Genomic DNA, 18,855 nt, shown 5'->3' with positions numbered 1-18,855 from the left:
GCTTTAGAAACATAAAAGTTAGTGACTGGCATGTGCTTCCTCTACTGGCTTGTGCAAATTTGATCCTGACCCAGGACAAGCAGATCAGACAAAAAAAAAAAATAAGTACATTCCTCACTTACTCCCTTTCATATTCAATATATTTAATTGACTAAAACAGTCTTTCTAAATTTTTGTCTCCAACTCTATTTTCATAAGAAATATTTTAATTTCCCATTCCAATTTTCTTCTTTTCTTTTTCTTTTTTTTTTTTTAAGAGCAGTAAAGTAAGACTTTATTTCCTTGTTCTGAAAATAAAGCTAGCTGAGTTTGGCTCTTTTTTGGTGATTAGTCAAAGAGACAAATTCCATATCCCCATCTAATTCTGCCAGCTCTTCCTGGGCTTTAACCTTGACTGGGGCTGCAGTGGCACCAGGAGCTGTGGTGGTGTCATCCACAGGGGAGGCAGCCACAAAGGCAGGTGGATCAGGCAAGAAGGCCTTGACCTTTTCAGCAAGTGGGAAGGTATAATCAGCCTCCACAGACAAATCCAGGACTCTTTTGTACCCACTGATGATAGAATAGGGTACTGAACAGATGAGTAACCAATCTACAGATAAACTACACTGCAACACTGCAGACACCATCCAGGAAGCCAGAGTGCAGTTCCCTCTGCAATGTCAAGCACTCCAGGGCTGTACATGCTACCATTGTCAAATACCTGCTGGATGACCACCCCAAAGAGAAGGGGGAGATGTTCAGCATGGTCACCAGTGTGGCTTCGTTGGCTCCCACTTTGTCTCCAGTCCTAATCAGCTGCACGCCACTCAGGATTTCAATGGCACCCCTGGAGATGTTAGTGGTGATGCCTAAAGCCTGGAAGGAGGAGGTCTTCCCTGGCCCCAGTGATCAGGGCTGGCACAGTGACTTCACCTGGGGCCATGACACTGACACAGGTGGCAGCTGGCACCTTAGTGGCCAGCAGCATGTCCCTGATCTTGGTGAGGTCCTCCTTGGTGAACACAAAGCCCACATTCTCCCTGGGCAATGGTTTCTCCAGAGCTGGGTTGTTTTCCAGATGCCCTCAGATGGCCTTGTGCATCATGGTGCTCTTGCCATCAGCACCACAGCCTTCCCTCCAAGGGACATTCGGATCTGCTACATCTGGTTGGAGCCCACGCTGTCTGCTCCCACAAAAAGCATTTTGAATAATCAACTTTTTGATGATTATTATTTTGTACTCCCTGGTAAACATCAACCTACTCTCTGCCCTAATGGGAGCAATATTTTAGCTCCCATTCATGATGAGAACATTGTGCTACACCTTTTTCTACACTTATGGGATACGTCCCTAGTGGTTTATGTACCTGTGCTATTTCCACACTCTTTCAAGAAGGCATGACCAAACTACAACATTTTAGACTCCTTCATTGGTCCTCTTCTTCCTCTAACATATATAGATTGTCCCTGAATCTGGAGAGCTTCTTTCCTTTTTCTCCTACTTTGATTTCTGGTCCAAATTTATTTATTTCCTTAACATATTTCTCTAGATTTCCCTTGTGAAGATTGTGAAAGAAATAAAGCAAGTATGTTCTATGTATGCTACAAATGTTTATTGTTTGAGCAAGTAAGTGGTTAAGTATGTGAACCCTGGAGGCAGACTGCTTGGATTCCAATTTCATCTCTACCATTTACCAAAAGTGTCACTCTAACCAGGTACTTAAGACTCCCTGAGCCTCAACTTCTGTAGCTATGAAGTAGAAACAATAGCATGTCTGTCATGGAGGATTATTGTAGGGACCAAATGACGTAATATAAAAGCGTGGGATGAGAACTGGCATGTGGTAAGCACTCTGGAGGGGTTAGCTATGTTTACTATAATCCCAGACAGGAGGTGTTCAATCAGATGAACATTTTGTCATTTCCTTGGCTCAATCCAATATGGTCCCACCAAGACCCCATTCCACATGTCTCATCTCTACAGTACCTCCCCCATAGCTCTGCTTTGAATTTTCATTCTTGAGGTGTGTCTTTTGAGCCAGCAGCTTCAGCTCCACCTGGAACCTATAGATCTGAAACTCTGGGGGTGGGACAAATCAATCTGTTTTCACCAGCTTGATCCATGCTCAAGTTTTAAATCCACTGCCTTAGATTTCTAATTCATTAAGTTTCTTGACTACGTTCTCTCAGTGAAGAAGTAAGAGCTCTGGGCGGCCCCTGTGGCTCAGTGAAAAGAGCACTGGCCCCGTATACTGAGGGTGGTGGGATCAAACCTGGTCCCAGCCAAACTGCAACAAAAAATAACTGGGCATTGTGGTGGACTCCTGTAGTCCCAGCTACTCAGGGAGGCTGAAGCAAGAGAATCGCCGAAGTCCAAGAGCTAGAGGTTGCTGTGAGCTGGGTGATGCCACCACACTCTACTATGGGTGATAAAGTGAAAAAAAAAAAAAAAGTAACAGCTCTATGTACACTAATTTTATCATCTTGAATATTGTGTATTTTTTTCTCTTGTATTTATTTTCCTGGTCTTTCACTTTAAAATCTGTTCAAATTTCTCTGAAACCACCTGTTTGGCTGTTATACCCTTCTCTGAGATAGTTTCCCAGTTACTTATTTTGATACTTGGATCCCATCTTAGAGATTATGCTTTAGTTGGGCTGGGCATGACTTGGCCATTGGGATATCTGAAAGAACATGTCTAATGCATAATCAAGATCTAGAGCACTGATGTGTATACTCTTATTTGGGTACAGGTGACTCTGAATTTACCTTTTATGGATCTTAATGTAAAAACAGTGTTTCCTAGCTGTGCCTAATAATTTAAATTATTTAGGCTCTTGATAAAAATATAAATACCAAAAATAAATATATGTATAACATATATGTATATAGGAATGCCAATTCTCCCTCTAATCCCAATAAATCAGAATTTCTAGAGACAGCCCTAAGAAGTAGTCTTTCTAACATGTGATTTTTTTTTTTCTGAGTTTCACTGTGTGGCCCTCAGTAGAGTGCCGTGGCATCCCAGCTCCCAGCAACCTCAAATTCTTGGACTTAAGTGATTTTCTTGCCTCAGCCTCCCAAGTAGCTGGGACTACAGGTGCCCACCACAATGCCTGGCTATTTTTCTTTTGTTGCTGTTGCAGTTGTTGTTGTTTTAGCTGGCCCAGGCTGGGTTCAAACCTGCCAGCCTAAGTGTATGTGTCTGGCACCCTACCCACTGAGCTATGGGCGCCACCCATGTGATTTTTTTTTTTTTGATAAAAATTTAGTAAAGAGTGATACATCAAAAATGAATAAATACGTATGATTCTTTCTACTTTTCATTTGGTAACAAGAATGCTGTCTAAATCAGTGCACTGAAACCAGACTGACAACTCTTAGTTTTTAATTATTTTTATCTTTTTCTCGTTCATTATAATGTCATAAATCAAATAATTATTATTTTTAGAGTGCTGAGGAAATAAAGTATGTGAATGGGATGCTTGTTTTTTTAAAAAATAAAACTTCAGTGTAATTTTCAGCAAGAACAAATTTCTTGCTGATCTTGAAAGGTGATTACCTGCTTGCTCAGTTAGAAAGAATGACCAAGTTCACTATCCCATGCAAAACCTCCCACTAACACTACCCTAAAAAAATTAATTAAAATGAGCAATTATTTTAAATGAAATAAAACTTTATATAGAGATTATAACTGTATTGGTTACATGATAATTGGATACCAATTAATTATTACAAAGCTAGCACTTGTGAAGTTAAATAATTATTTGAAAAGAAAGATTACAAAATCCAAATTAAAATACTAAGAATTTTAATTTTTCAAAATTACCATAAATAATGATATTTGGAATTAATGAGACAAAACTCCATGTAATAGTCATATTTCAGAGTAACTTTGTATTTCTAGTGAAATAAATGTGCTTTTATCAATTAAATACACAGCTCTTAGTATTTAGCTCAAAACTGTTATCTAACTGACAAGAAATATATTCATTAGGTTATGTGATTTAATTTATTATCATAAAATTTATTCTGCTTAGTAGATACTCAAAACAGCTGAACTTATTTCAGCAGATTTAGGTCCCATTTAGAAACTATAGGTCCTATGTTTTGCTGGAAACTTTAATCTTAATTGACATCATTTGGCTCAGACAAAATGCATCTATAGCCAGGCTTAAAGATCATGTCTGCCTGAGGAATATCAGATATTTTCTCCTTGAATTATTCAACAACTATGACTGTGTTGTTCTGTAAACATTTTTAAAACAGGGAAGGCTCAGGAAGTGTCTATCTATTGTAATGTTAAAACCTTAAAGTGCAGTGAAAAGACCACAGTGGTAATTTATCAAAACTGCTTCATACCAAATTCATGGTCTAAATGAATTAAATAAATAGGATATTTTATGGGATTTTTAATTGATATATAATAATTATACATATTTGGGGGATACATTTGATTATTTAATACCTGTATATAATATGTCATGATTAAATAAGAGTAATTAGAAAATTCATCAACCTCAAACATTTATCTTTCCTTTGTGTTGGAAACATTCTAATTTTTCCCTTCTAGTTATTTTGAACTATCAATTAAATTCTTGTTAACTATAGTCTCCCTACTGTACTATGGAATACTAGAACTTTAAGTAGAATATTTTTAAATAAAGGAGAAGTACCTTTGATATTGGGCTGAAGGGCTCCTGGAATCGATTGTAAAATATGGTCTTTTGCCCTAATCGTCAGTTCTGTCCCTATCTTGTCTCCATCAATCTGCCTCAAGCTTTCCACCAACATCTTCCCTACTATTTTCAGGGTGACAGCTAATCTAATTACCCACACAGCTGTAATGAAATGCTATGTGTTTGTTAAAGCAGTGCTGCTCACGCTCTAATGTGTTTATGAATTGCCTGGTGATCTTGTCAAAATACAGTAAGTGGGACGGGTCTAGAAGTAGTAAGAGGCTAAAGATACCTTTTTTCAAGTTACAGCATTATCTTTTCAGTCTAGTTCAAGTCTAAGAACAAAGTGCTTCAGAATAATGAAGATTGCTGGGCTTACTTCCAGACCTACTAAATCTGAATCTCTGAAGGCTGAGCTCAGGGATCTGCAATTTTAATAATCTCGACAAGTAGTTCCTGTACATGCCAACGGCTAAGTTACAGGGTCATCTTCAACGCCTTCATAGGTCTTCCATCTCATAGCTATGTGTTTTGAGAGTTCCCTTATGTAGATAATACCCTAAATCCAAGCAGTATCCAAATAGTGGAGGCCGCCGATAAAATGACAAGTGAAGTAAGAAATAATTTTAGAAAAGGAGGACATTCAAATGATCGATGAAGTCAATGTCTTCATGCCAAAGAGAAACAGTAGCCCTTGAATTTTCTCTGATGTAAGGCACCTTGGACATTGCCTAAGCATCTCCTGTAAATAAAATTCTCTTATGCTACTCGCAATAGTGAGACTGTTTGCCAGAGCATGTGAGTCTCTGAATTATCTCACTTGACTCTCTCCAGCTTGCCAATCTTCCCTTTCTGACATTGCTTCCATTTGCCATTACTTGGCACGACATGGTGGGTGCTAAGTCATTGCCAGTAATTACATGCTTCAGTGGAAACTTAGATCCAGCATGCTCAGGAGAGTGTAAAAGCTGTCATGAAAATTTAAAAATAGAGTCTCAAGCATGTGGCCTCTCAAAAGTCCTACATGTAGCTTTCAACAGCAACATTCCAACAGAAGGGAACATATTCCAAATTGAGTCGCTTTCTCCTGAAAATGTTAAAATTAAATGATCCAGGTTATTTCATGAAAAAAACTCTCCAAAACTAAAGTATAAATGAAATGACTTTCAAAAAGAGAAGCTGCTGAAAATGCTCCACAAATACATACAGATAGACCTCATACAACATTGCCTCTCCACTCATGCCGCTACCCTTCTTCCCAAAGGTAAGTCACTGATTAATATCAATATCATTGATATGATATTGGCTTAGAAGTTCACTGCTTTGCAGATAGCTGTGTTATCTATCTATTGAGATGTTTCTGAGGAAGTGATATTCTGAATATTTCTTTCAGTCTATACTTCGTGTTCCTCAGATGAGCTCAAATTTAAGCATGGTGTGTTTTGTTGCTCAAAGCAGAATCTGAGAGTAAGTTAAGATTTCATAAACTCTGTATAGAGGTGTGCAATTTGTAAACGTGAGTAAAGATTCAAGTCAAATCTCGTGTATTTTAAATCATTCTGCCTAACGCTGGGGAAAAATTCTTTGACATCAGAGAAGAGAAATAGTCATTGGTATTTCCATACAAAGATTTCAATGGTAAAAATGAGAGGAGCAAAAGACATAAAAATGTTAAGAGAGAAAAATAAATATAAAATAGAACTCTAGTAAGTTAAAAAGTTGAACACCAAATTTTCTTAATATATTTGATCCTAATTAAATACTTCTTTAATTTCTACCACTTATGTCAACTCTCTCCTTCATTGTATAAATTGGAATGCTTTCTTTTATTATATAACAATAAATAAAAATCTAGTTCTACTTCCACATATATCAAAAAAACAGCAAATGTAATTGTAAAATGCAAAATTAAGCAATGTGGAGGATGAAATTATGAGTAAAAAACTGTACTCTTGAGATGCTTCTCAACTGGTCCCTGGAGGTGGGAGAACATTGTTAAGATGACCCTAAAATTTTTTATATTACTAAGAAGGATGTAAGTGATATAAAAAGGTAGAGAGTGTTAATGTGGCTCCAAGGAGCAACTTCATCAAATTGAGAAACTCAAAGGCTACTTTCTGAAGTAGATGCCTTATGGATGGAACCCTGATGCTTGTATAAGGTTTTGGAATGAGGACTTAGAAAACTAAGAAGATCTTGAAGATACTACAACAAAAACACAAAAGCTGGAAAACAGAAGATGTGTTTGGCTGTACTGAGGGTTCAGCTTCCTTTGGGTTCATAGGAGGAAGTAGTCAGACATCACTAATGGCCTTGAAGGGAGCCATATTGTAGAGGCACCCAGCAGGCAGAGGGCCTTTTTCCTGATTCAATAATGAAAAAAATCATTCAATGTATTGGAGTAAATAAAAAGCATAATTTATGTTTACATATGAAGGATTTGAATGAAGAGAAGACTTGCTAGGCTGTTGCTGTGAAGGACTGTCTGAAAAGAGGAAGAGAAGGCCAAAGAGGAATTCCCTGGATAGATATTGAGCAGACGGCAACTACAGAACTTGGTAATGGATTAGATGGAAAGTTTAATAGGGGGAGAAGAAGGAGATGTGGGAGAAAGGACTCAAAACTGGCTCTAGGGTTTCAAGTTTAGATGACTAAGACAGTAAACTATCTTTTCTAAAAATAAATGCAAAATAGAAAAGCAAAATGCATAAATAAAATTTTCTTATATTTTAATTCTATTAAAAAGCTTTTGCCTCAGATAACCACTCGCTTTGCTTTACTCATCTAAATAATTGTTTTAACCATACACTTTCTTAATCTAGCATACGCATCGTCTTCATAAGATAATATGGGTGCATCACAGTGTGAAGCAAATACATAAATTGAAAATAAAGCAAGATTAAGACAAAACCTATTTTTAAGCAATCTATTAAATTCTATTAAAATGATTGATCTACACTTTTATATGATACATATGCAAAAAAAATAAAGAAATATGCATGGTGTTGGATTTGCTTCATCAGCCTTACTTTAACAAACAAGACAAAAACCTTGGAACTGAGTTAACATACAAGAAGAAAGCATAAGAAATAAATATTTACCCCCCAAATCTTTCAAACTAAGTTTAGTTATATAATTTCACTTCTTAGGAATTACTAGAAATGTAAAAAATCTATAATGTATCTTTACATAGGAGGCATTTGTCATCAAAACAAGCAATACATCTATATAAGTAAAATTATACAATTACTGATACATTTTAATGATATGACAAAAGTTACCCATACTTTGGAAGGTCAATAATTTTTTTCCTGAAATATTTATGCAGAGTAAAATGCTGCACTAGGATTAGAGTTGTCAACAGTGAAAAGAAAGCAGGCACCCCTGAAAGGAAGATGTCTAAAAAAGCAGGAATGCCATTCAACTACAACACAGTTTGAGAACTCAGGACACAAGGGTGTGATGAAGGAAAGAAGAGCATCTGAGCCAGTTTTGACTCATCAACTGTTATTCCTAACAGTTAGGAATAACTGGACCAACTGAAATAAATGAGGCAGAAATGAAAGTATTTCCCAGGTAGAGAGGGCAGCAAGTAAGAAGACATGGAGGCAGTGTGGGTAACTGTACCTGTGGGGCAGAAAGAGCCATGGACAGTGGAGGAGGAGGTGAGAAGGGCAGGAGAGAGGATGTCGGAGGAATGCCAGGTGATGAAAGGTCTGAGGACCCTGCCAAATAATGTCTAGTTTTACCCAGAAGAAAAGAAGTCATTGAATTGTTTTAATCAATGGATTTGTAAGAAGGAAAGTGAAAGAGTCCGATGTCTGCATTATAAAGATTATTCCAAGTTCAATACAGAGAAACAAATAGAGCGATTGCATTGGAAAGAGTGATAGGCTTTGAGGATGTTACGTACAAAACAGAAAGGGACACTGACTTGAAGAAGTAGAAGTCTTTCTGTTTCTTCATGGAAAGAAGAAAATGAGGGATCAAAATTTGTTATTGGTCAAGTATATTGTCAATTATTTTCTACTGTTGCATAACAATTCACTACAAATTTAAAGGATAACAACTAAAAAAAAGTAATGTCTCACAATTTTCATGAGTCTGGACACGTGTTATCTGAGTGATCTTCTGAGGGCCTGACTGAGTGAAATCAAGGCACTGCTGGGCTACATGTTCCCATCTGCAGCGCAGGAGCCTCTTTCAAGCTCCCTGGTTGTTGGCAGAATTCAGTTCCTTGCAGCTGTGAATCTGAAGTCCCTGCATTATCGCTGGCTGTCAGCCAGGGTGTTGTTGTAGCTTCCAGAAGCCACCTGCCAACTGCTGTTTTCTATTTTGCCCCTTCCGCACAATGACAATTTGCTTCCTCAAGGTCATTTGCTGCTTCAGATCTCTCCTGCATCAGGAAGTGCTGGGTCTCTTTCAGCAGCTCGCCTGATTAGATCAAGCCTACCCAGGATAACTGTCCTTGTCATTAACTCAAAGCCACCTGATTGCAACCTTAATTCCACCAGCAAGATTCCTTCACCTTTGTCATACAATGTAACCTAATCACAGAAGTTCCATCCATTCTATTCACATGCAAGGGGAGGGAATTATACAGGTTATGTCTCTTGCTGTTGGGGAATTTTAAGAGCCATCTCAGAATTCTGCCTACTATGCCAAGAAGGATATTGCCCTGAATTTAAAATTTTTTTCACTCCCCAAGGGAGATATGTTCACTATTCACTTGATATGTGGATTCTCATCTCAAATAATAACAGAAAAATGAAAGCAATTGTTATATCTGGCAACTCCTTCTTAGTCTATTTTGTGTTGCTATAACAGAATACCGGCAACTGAGTAATTTATAAAGACGAGAAATTTATTTAGCTCATAGTACCAGGGTGTTCAACCTTTGTTCTTTTCTGCTGCATGTTGGAAGAAGAGTTGCCTTGGGCCACACATTAAATACATAAACAGTAATGGAAGCTGAACAAAAAACAGTCTGTGTGTACTTTTTGTAATAGCCAACACCACAGATAAGCTGAACAGTCCTCATATAATCCACATGCAACCCGGGGCCATAGGTCGGATACCCTATTAGAGACTGGGAACTTTAAAATCAAGCAGTTTCATCTGATGATGACTGTCTTGTGGCATAATTCCATAGCAGAAGGCAAAGGTCAAGAGAGTACAGCCTCAAGCTCTTTTATAATCAGCTTTAATCCATTCATGAGAGTGGAACCCCCTGACCTAAACATCCCCCATTAGACCCCATCTCTCAACACTATTGTATTGAGGATTAAGCTTCTGCCACATGCTTTTGGAGAGGTACATTCAAATGATAGTGCTCCCTATTGCAACTCTCCCCATTTTTCTTGAATAAATAGCTCTTGAGAACTTTTGCTTTGGGCTGACAGCAATTGCTATCCCACGTTTGGGCAGCATAGGGCTTATTTGTAAGGCAGTTCCCTCCTCACTCCCTAACGGGTACAGTTTTCATAAGCACACTTTGTTCTGGACTTTCTCAGAGCTCTCCACACTATCACAGAAAAGGACCAACAAAATACTTGGGACCAATTGCCTTTGGGTCCTGGATCTCTTTCAGAGACTATGGAGACTAATGAAATGAGAGTTAACCTCATCAGTTAGAGTTCTAAATCTGTTCATAATAGAACTTTATCCTATGCACTAACGGCACTCAAAATAAAATTCAAAACAAAGATGGTACAAATTAATTTCCACTTATTTTATTCTTCCAATATTGTACAAAATTAAAGTGTAGTAAAATTCAAATGCTAAAATGGAGAAATCACTCAATGTGTTTTGCTTTGCATGCAATGTGTACTGGAAACTATAACACCTTCCAAAAGAGAAAAAAATGTATAACACAACATTTTCCTTAGCAAATTTATAAGGTAATTAGAGTCAAAGACTGTCCAAGCACAGTAGAAAACAGTGCCATGTTAATTAAGTGTCTTCTATGAGTATGGAAACAGAATGGGGATATGAACACAAGAGTTAGGAAATATTTGCACCAATAACCAGGGGGGTAAAAATAGAATAGATAAGAGAGAATAATAATAACTATCAGTTACCGAATTCCCAATTTGTTGTAACCACTGTGGTGGATACTCTATGTACATTACCACCGATCTTCACAATGACCTTACAAGGTAGGTATTTGTATCCTATTTTTTAAAAAATCTTTGAATAGAGACAGACAGAAAGGCTAATAAACTTACCAAGAAACACAGAAGAAGAAAGTGAAGAAGCTGCAATGTTTTCCCACATTTAGGTGACCTCAGAGCCAGTGCATTCTCTCCTATATCACATTGTCTCTGGTAGGAAGCAATGGCGGCCAAACATCTGATGTCGTGTGTCCCCAGGGCACTGGAGGAGCACTTGATAAAAGAACATTAGACACTTGTGGTTGCTCAGTGACCTTGTTTTTTAAAAAAGTGTCACAAAGCCTAAATAAAATATGCCCCATTGTCCTGTACATGATGAGATCGTGCCTTTTAAACTGGTTTAGTTCCGTAGTCTTTCTTAGTAACAGACTAAAAAATTACTTATAAAAAGTTTTTCCATCTGAAATCCCAGTGCTGATTAAATTCTTGGAGTTGATTATTTCTTCTATTTGAAAAAAAAGAATAGGAAAAAAGACCCTAGCTATATAATGTACCAAACAAGTAATGCACAACATCTTAATCTCCCGGGTTGCTCCCTGTGTTTTAGCTTACACAAATTTGCATCAATTTTCTTGAAGAAATAAATTATTATTTGTGTGAGAAAGAGTGCGACTACTTCAGTCACACACGTGTGAGCATGTGGAACAGCCCCATTCCTTTTGTGTTATTATGTATATTGCCATTTCCTCTATAGTTCCTCTCCTTCCCTGCTGAGATGCCATGGAAGAGTTCCTGCCTGCATGTCCAGAGCCAGGACCATGTGACCATAGCAGCCCTGCAAAGCGGTGCAAGAACTAGCCTGTGACATTGACGTTCATCCTGTGGAGTGTGGGCAGCGCTGTATTCTGCCAGTTTCGTAATGAATTGAACCACCAATCACAGCAAATAGTTAGAAAACTCTGAAGGCTGATATGTGTGTATATTTATTTTTATAGAGTCCAAGAGAAAACTAACTGGAGAAGGGAATTTACTAAAATGAATATTTCCTTGGCTAAACGACGTCTGCTGTAACATTGCTCTTCATTGCTACTTGGCAATTTGTATTTTGACTATTCTTTTACATTTTTATTTTCCTTAAGGATTCATTTTCGTCACAGCACTCTACTGAGGGTGATAAAGTGAGACTCTGTCTCTATTAAAAAAAAAAAGAATTCATTTTGACAGAGAATGTAAGGGAAGAATGATTGGCAGGATGATAATAATGATGATGATTTTATAATAGTAAGAAAATAGCTCCGGACAAATATCTGCAGCAAAGTCTATAATACAGACCATATCTAGATTATAGGGAACGCTTAGGCAATCTGGTATTAAAATAATACTAAAATTTTAGAATAGTAGATAACTAACTGAAATTAAGTTAGTAAGGTGAAACTGTGCATTCAACTCTACTAGTTTTAACATTATCTTTTAAAATCTATAATATAAACAAAGGTGATAATTGGGCATGCACCCTCATACATGTAAAAGATTAATAAAAGATTCCTTCTGGAAAAATTATTTTTCACTGTGTTTCAAGGCATATATAATGATCATACCTTTAAGCCAATTATTCCACTTTTGGAGTATAGATTAAGTAAACTATCATAAACAAGGAAAAGTTAATTTATGTGGAAATATACATTATAACATACTGAAATCCTTAATATTGTGAGGATTATATAATAACATAGAAAACAATTTCTAACCCTAAGTGAAAAAGAAACAATTGTATCTGACTAGTAATTATAACAATATAAAAATCACGGATAGATAAGAACTCTATGGGGAAAAAAGTATTAAAGGGTGTTAAGTGTTAAATGTCAGACCGTGAATAACTTTAATGCATTTTATTTCAGTAAGTGTTACAATTTTATTTGTCTAACAAAAATATTTGTTTTAAAGTAAAAATTCCTAGTAGGGAGTAACAAAAAACGTAGTAGTTCCTCAATATCTATCTTGTCATCTTCCATTTCAACTGGCACCAGCCACTGGAATAAAGATGACATTTCGCCTTTGAAGCCAGGTGTGGGCATGTGACTAAGCCCCCGGCCAGCGTGCAGTGAGAAGCTTGCTGTGGGCAGCTTTCCAGATACCCCCCTTAAGAGGCCACCGTCCCGTGATCACTCCCTTACTGCTGAGTTCCTTCCTCCTGCCACCCAGGACAGGGCCACCTCCCAGAGCTGACAGAGCAATCCCCTGGAAGCAGTCTGGGCTCTTGAGGGCGACATTGAGCAGAGCCGTCCTCCCAGAGTAACCTCTCTTGGGTAAACCACTATGACTTTTCACTTTTCTGTTATCACAGCAGAATCTGAGCCTACTAAATGCAGAACAGCTACTCTAAATGCCAGTTAGTTACAATAAGAAACCATACAAGATAAAAACAGAGGAGATCAAGGAAGAGTAAACAAGAGGAGAGCAGTAGGGTACCAAGATTTCCAAACTGACGCCAGGGGAATGAAATCAGTTGAGAAGAACTAGGCACACGCCAGTCCCCCCATTTCAAGCTTTCTTGGTGGGGGTCATATTGCCTCAAAGGGATGAAAATTGGTTTGAGGGGATGAGAAAACTTGATCACAGCAGTGAGTGACACTTTAATAGGCCACCATACAAAAAGGACATTCAATACCTTTATGGTATTACTGTTCTACTGGGCGTGGGTGCTGACATTTAGAAAAAACAGCCTCTAAAATGTTCCTTGGAGGCGGGTAATAAAGAAAAAAAAAGAAACTAAGAGAAATGCTGCTTCGTATGAACTGTCCTCCTCGGCCTCTTGTACCCATCCACTCCTACTTATTCTTTTGGACTCTCTGCTGCTTCCCTAATAGACCACTTGTCACATTGTTTTATTGGGGATTATTTATTTTTTCCACCTCTCCCACTAGATTTTCAGCTGCTTATATGAAACAGATTGTGACTTTTAGTTCTGCATCCGTAACACATTACTTGGCATATATTAACAGGATAAGAAATGTGAATGACTGATTGAGCAACCCAGAAGCATTTTTCATTTAAGTCTAAAGCTCCAGCTATTCTCACTCCTTAACAATGGACACAATTTTCCTTCTGGTGGGTTAAGAACAAACTGAAAAAACCTGTAGTGATTTCATTTCATTGGGAACACAGAGTATTTCTCAAGAAATGCATTGAACAACTTGGTAAAAGCGTCCAGTTCAGCTGGGGGAACACCCTCCTCTACTTATTTGTACCAATTTAAGGTTTCTGGGGTGGGGGTAGGATTTGACCTTCCTCGTATTCATTAATACTTAGCATTTTCCTTTTCAATCTCAAACATCAAGTTGACTTAAAATCCAACGTTCTCTTAACAATAGGGCAGAGCTTGATATTTGGAATTCATACAAATATTTCTGAAAAGGCCAGAGCTAAAGAGAATGTAAGCTTTTCCAGTTTACAGAAAATGTCACAAGCATTAATTATGAACTGAAGTCAGTATTTTAGCTTTCTTTCATCAGTATGGCTCAACCATGTGGAATAATTCAATCTAAACAATAGTTACTAAGCACCTACGGCAGGAGAAATGTGCCAGGTCTACAGGGCATAGAGAGTGAAATAAAAGCATAACTCCTGTCTTCAAAATTCTTACATTCTATTTGAGCAACTATCATGTAAGGTAATATAGTTTAAGTGTCATGAAGAATATACGTATCAATGTATATAGCAAACGAAGGAAATGTAAAATTCATGCGAGTAAGATTTCACTGATAAGTGGCTGTGAGGGGTTTTGAGGAAGAAATAGATTTACAATAGAGAGATGTGGGGCAACATCTCCTGCAGACTGAACAGCACAGAACTGAAAAGGGACATAAAACTTTCCACAGTGTACGACCCACATTTGATTTGTATTCACATTAAATTTGAGAAGTGTTTGTGTAGAGCGCGTGTCTAAAAGTGAAAGAAAAGACCGTGCAAGGTAGTGTGAAGCCAGTTCCAAAAAAAACTGTTAAGCTTGACAAAAAAAAATATTATTAGGGACCATTGGCAGCCATTGACTATGTGATCTGAAGCTGTTTGTTAAGCAGTTTAAAATCACATGTGTTTTAACAAAGTAATTTACAAAGACTTTCAAAAGAGACCAACAGTTAACTCTTGCAGTGATTTAGAAAGAGTTAATGAAGAAATGAATTAGGATTGTAATAGAGGTTGAGGATGAATGAGAGAATATTTCAGAAATAGAAACTGCAAGACTTGAAAAACTATCTTAGTTTGTTCAGACTGCTGTAACAACACACCTTAGACTAGATAACTTAGAAGCAACGTAAACTTATTACTCCCAGTTCTGGAGGCTGAGAAATCCAAGAGGAAGGTGTTGGCATATTTAGTGTCTGGGGAGGGCCTGTTCCCCAGAGATGGAACCTCTATGTTCCCTCATGTGACAGAAAATGCAGACAAGCTCCTTTAGGCCTTTTTTAAAAATGGCATTAATCGCATTTATGAGGGTTCTACCTTCATGAGTTAGTCACCTCTCAAAGGCCCCATCTCTTAATACTATCATGTTGGAGGTTAAGTTTCAATCTATGACTTTAGTGGAGACACAGACATTTTGTTCATAGCAATGATTCCTTGAATGTCAGGGATAAATGATAAGGAAAAATTATTCCTAGGCTTTGATCCTGAGCAACTAGAGAGAAATAGCTGGGAGAAATACGTGGAATTAACAGAAAGAGGAAAACAAGGAAGACCAGTTGATTTTAGGATGTGGAGGACAGAATGAATTCACATTTGGACATACTGAACCTGATATACCAGCAAATATCAAAGTAGAGTTACCTAATAGGCAGTTAGACATATAGTATCAGTAATCAGAAAATTAAAGCTGAATGAATAGTAAATTGATAGAAAAAGCATAGTAAATGGAATGATGTGCAGAGATGATTGTTGGAGTTATAAAACTATTAGTGGAAAAAAAAAGAGTATGGTGACAGAAATTTTAAAAATCCAGAAAAACACAGAGATTGCTAATTTTGAGAGATAGGAGTAAAATAGGAGGAATCAAAGGAGATGGAACAAAAGATCCCACTGTATATTTGAAGACAACTAGAATATCACACGGCATGAATGCAAGGAAATTCTACTTTTCCAACAATCCTCAGCAAGGCTGCCTAGAGGTCAGAAAGTGGTATGATATCTTCTTACAACTAAAGCCAATTTTGGTAATTCAGCTCTCATTACTGTTTTAATTAAAGCTCTCTTATAAATTTACTCTATTTTTCCAAGTATTTCTAAGTACATTGAATATTAGCAATACAAAACAAACATGAGTGTAGTATGGAATGAATAACAATGCAACAATATTGAAACCTTTCAATTTATTTAGCGCTGTATCTGTGCTTCTGGAAAACCAATTACACAAACAGCAATGTGTACTATCTGCATATAACTTTAGACATTCCATATTGGTAACTTAGTCTTTTTGAAGCCATTAATAAACCAGGGAATTCTATTCATGGCTGTCACGTGAATTGCAGTGTACACTAATTCACAACCTGAGTGGAGTTACAAAAACTATCAGCTGTGAACTTGCTTTGTGAACATGGGAAGGTTATAACTTCACTGGTCTCAGTTCTTTGTTGTTTTATATAAACTGAAGGGGCTTTAATAAATCTCTAATACGTTTTCCTGACTCTCTACATAGTCTATCATATTCCTGAAATATCTTTTATCTAATTAGCTTTTTAATATACAATGGTAGATCTGATGGAAGGAGTGAAAATAGCAAGATAAAGGAGAATAATATTAAGAGCTGAGGTTCTCACATGCATAATAAGAAAGTTGTATTAACTTTAGAATACTTGATTGGAATAAGGCTCTGATTATATGATAAGAGACAGGAAATGTAACCCTGATGCTCAGCCATGCTTTCTGGCCCCCAGGGAGTAACAAATTCAAATAGCAAAGACTGTTGTTTTAAGAAAAATGTTAACAGAAAACGGAGCTCTTCTACTGGGGAATCACTGGAAAGATTAACCAGAGACTATCCGAGCTCAGACGCTGCTAAATATTAGTACTTAATCTTTTTAAAAAATATACGCATACACCTGGCTCCTTCAAGGAGACCCTCTTGTTCCAAAGAGGCTGGGCTCAATTCAACACTCAGGTACTTAGGAGTCACTTAAATGAATCTCTGCCAGGAAGATGAATGGTTGTCCAATCCCAGTGCCACCACAGCCATAATAAGAAACCTTGATATCAGGGCCTGCATTTTAGAAAGCTCCAGTCCCATAGCAGAGTACAAAACCCACTTTAAGTATATATCGGAGACGGTTTCAAGGAGGGAGTATGCCGTTTATTCTCAAATGTGGTTAGTAATTCCTAGAAGAATGTGAAACCAAAGATAGGTCTTTTCTTAGCTTAAAGCTCTAAATAGCAGAAGCAGCAAAAGGGGCTAATTGGACTAGTTCATCAGAATAAATGCTTAGCTGGTTAACCTTGTGGATTTTGTTAAATATAGTATCTCTCCCATTTATAGAAAAAATCTGAAATAGCTGATTGTACCCAGTGACTCATCAATTGTTTTTACCAAATAAATGAGACCAGAAAAGACATTGTATTTTATTTAACTCCATATTTTTAAAAAACTTTGATTTACCAGCTTTCGTAGTATTTAAAATAGTGAAAATATTGATTTAGGGTTTAATTTAGAGGTATACAATAATGACTACTATAAACTGAAAGAGAAATAATAAATGTGATGTGATATAAAAAGATGTATCTGTGCACGTGTGTGTATGTGTGTGTAAACACGTGTCTGCCCTTTAGAGCTCCTAGACCTTTGCAGATGGGGGTGTTAGGAGAATCTTTTGTTCTACTGTTTGCTCCTGGACTCTGTTCCCGACACAGAGTGGCTGAGACCTTTGTACTTTCCTGAGTGATGAGAGAGTCTGACACAAAGTTCCTGAATCTCTTGGAACTTCCTGGATGAGAGAAGCATCTTTTGTTCTAATGAGTTGACTGCTGACAAGCTTCTGAATAGTCTTAAAAGGGAAGCTACTTGCCAGGGACTCAACCTTGTGATCAGAGAAAACTGTGAGTACCCTTCTTCTACCTCCAGGGAGGGAGAAGGGCTAAAGGTCAAATTGATCATCAATGGCCAATGACATGATCAATCACGTCTACCTAATGAAAGCTCCATAAAAACCCAAAAGGTCAAGGCTCAGAGAGCTTGTGGGATTTGTGAGCATGTGGGTGTTCCTGGAATTGCTGTGCCTGGAGAGGCACGGAAGCTCTACACCCTGTCCCACACGCCTTGTTCTAGGCATCTCTTCTGTCTGGATGCTTATCTGTATTCTTTATCATATCCTTCATTAATATAATGAGCAGGGAAATGTGAGTACTTTCTTCAGCTCTTTGAGTTGCAAATTGATTGAACCCAAGGAAGGGGACAATGCACCCCTGTGATGTACAGCCAGTCTGTGAGAAGTACAGGTAACAACCTACTAATTGCAATTGGCATTGGAAATGGTAAAACAGTTTGGTTTTTTCCTTTAAATACATGGCTTAAAAGTCACGGATAAATTAATGTTTATAAGTTGAATCATTTTTTCCAAAACTGTGTTCCATTCATTGTCCCTGAAACATGATGTAATTTACTCTTGTTTCTACTGTAAACTTTTGGGGCATTGGTTTCAGAACCTCCTGCATCTACCCAAATCCAAGGATGTTCAAGTCCCATATTAAAATGTTATAATATTTGCATATAACCTGCACACATTCTCCTATATACTTTGAACTATGTCTGGATGACTTGTAATACCTAATACACTTGTATTGTATAATACCTAATACAATAGGTATTATGACTTATAATACCTAATACAATTGTATTGTCTTGGTTTGTGTAACATGTCTATAATTTTTAATTTTGTTTTTTTTATTGTTTATTTTAAAATATGTTTGGTGTGCGGCTGGCTGAATCCAATTTGGAACCTACACATACTCAGGGTCAATGGTACCCACGGGACAGTAAGGATGTAGAGGACTGTACTCTTCTGACGGAGATGCAAGCTAGTGAACTTTTCTGAAGGACA

At 37.3% G+C, this 18,855-nt stretch overlaps 1 pseudogene; it reads right to left on the bottom strand.

Annotated features, from left to right (window-relative positions):
• Positions 1–299: 299 nt before the first annotated feature.
• On the bottom strand, positions 300–4,773 carry LOC100948683 (annotated as a pseudogene).
• Positions 4,774–18,855: the final 14,082 nt, after the last annotated feature.

The sequence above is a fragment of the Otolemur garnettii genome, unplaced genomic scaffold (assembly GCF_000181295.1).
Source record: "Otolemur garnettii isolate 467f Iridium unplaced genomic scaffold, OtoGar3 scaffold00009, whole genome shotgun sequence".
NCBI lineage: Eukaryota > Metazoa > Chordata > Mammalia > Primates > Galagidae > Otolemur > Otolemur garnettii.
The sequence above is the reverse complement of the archived record's forward strand: the minus strand, read 5'-3'. Positions and strand labels throughout refer to the sequence as shown.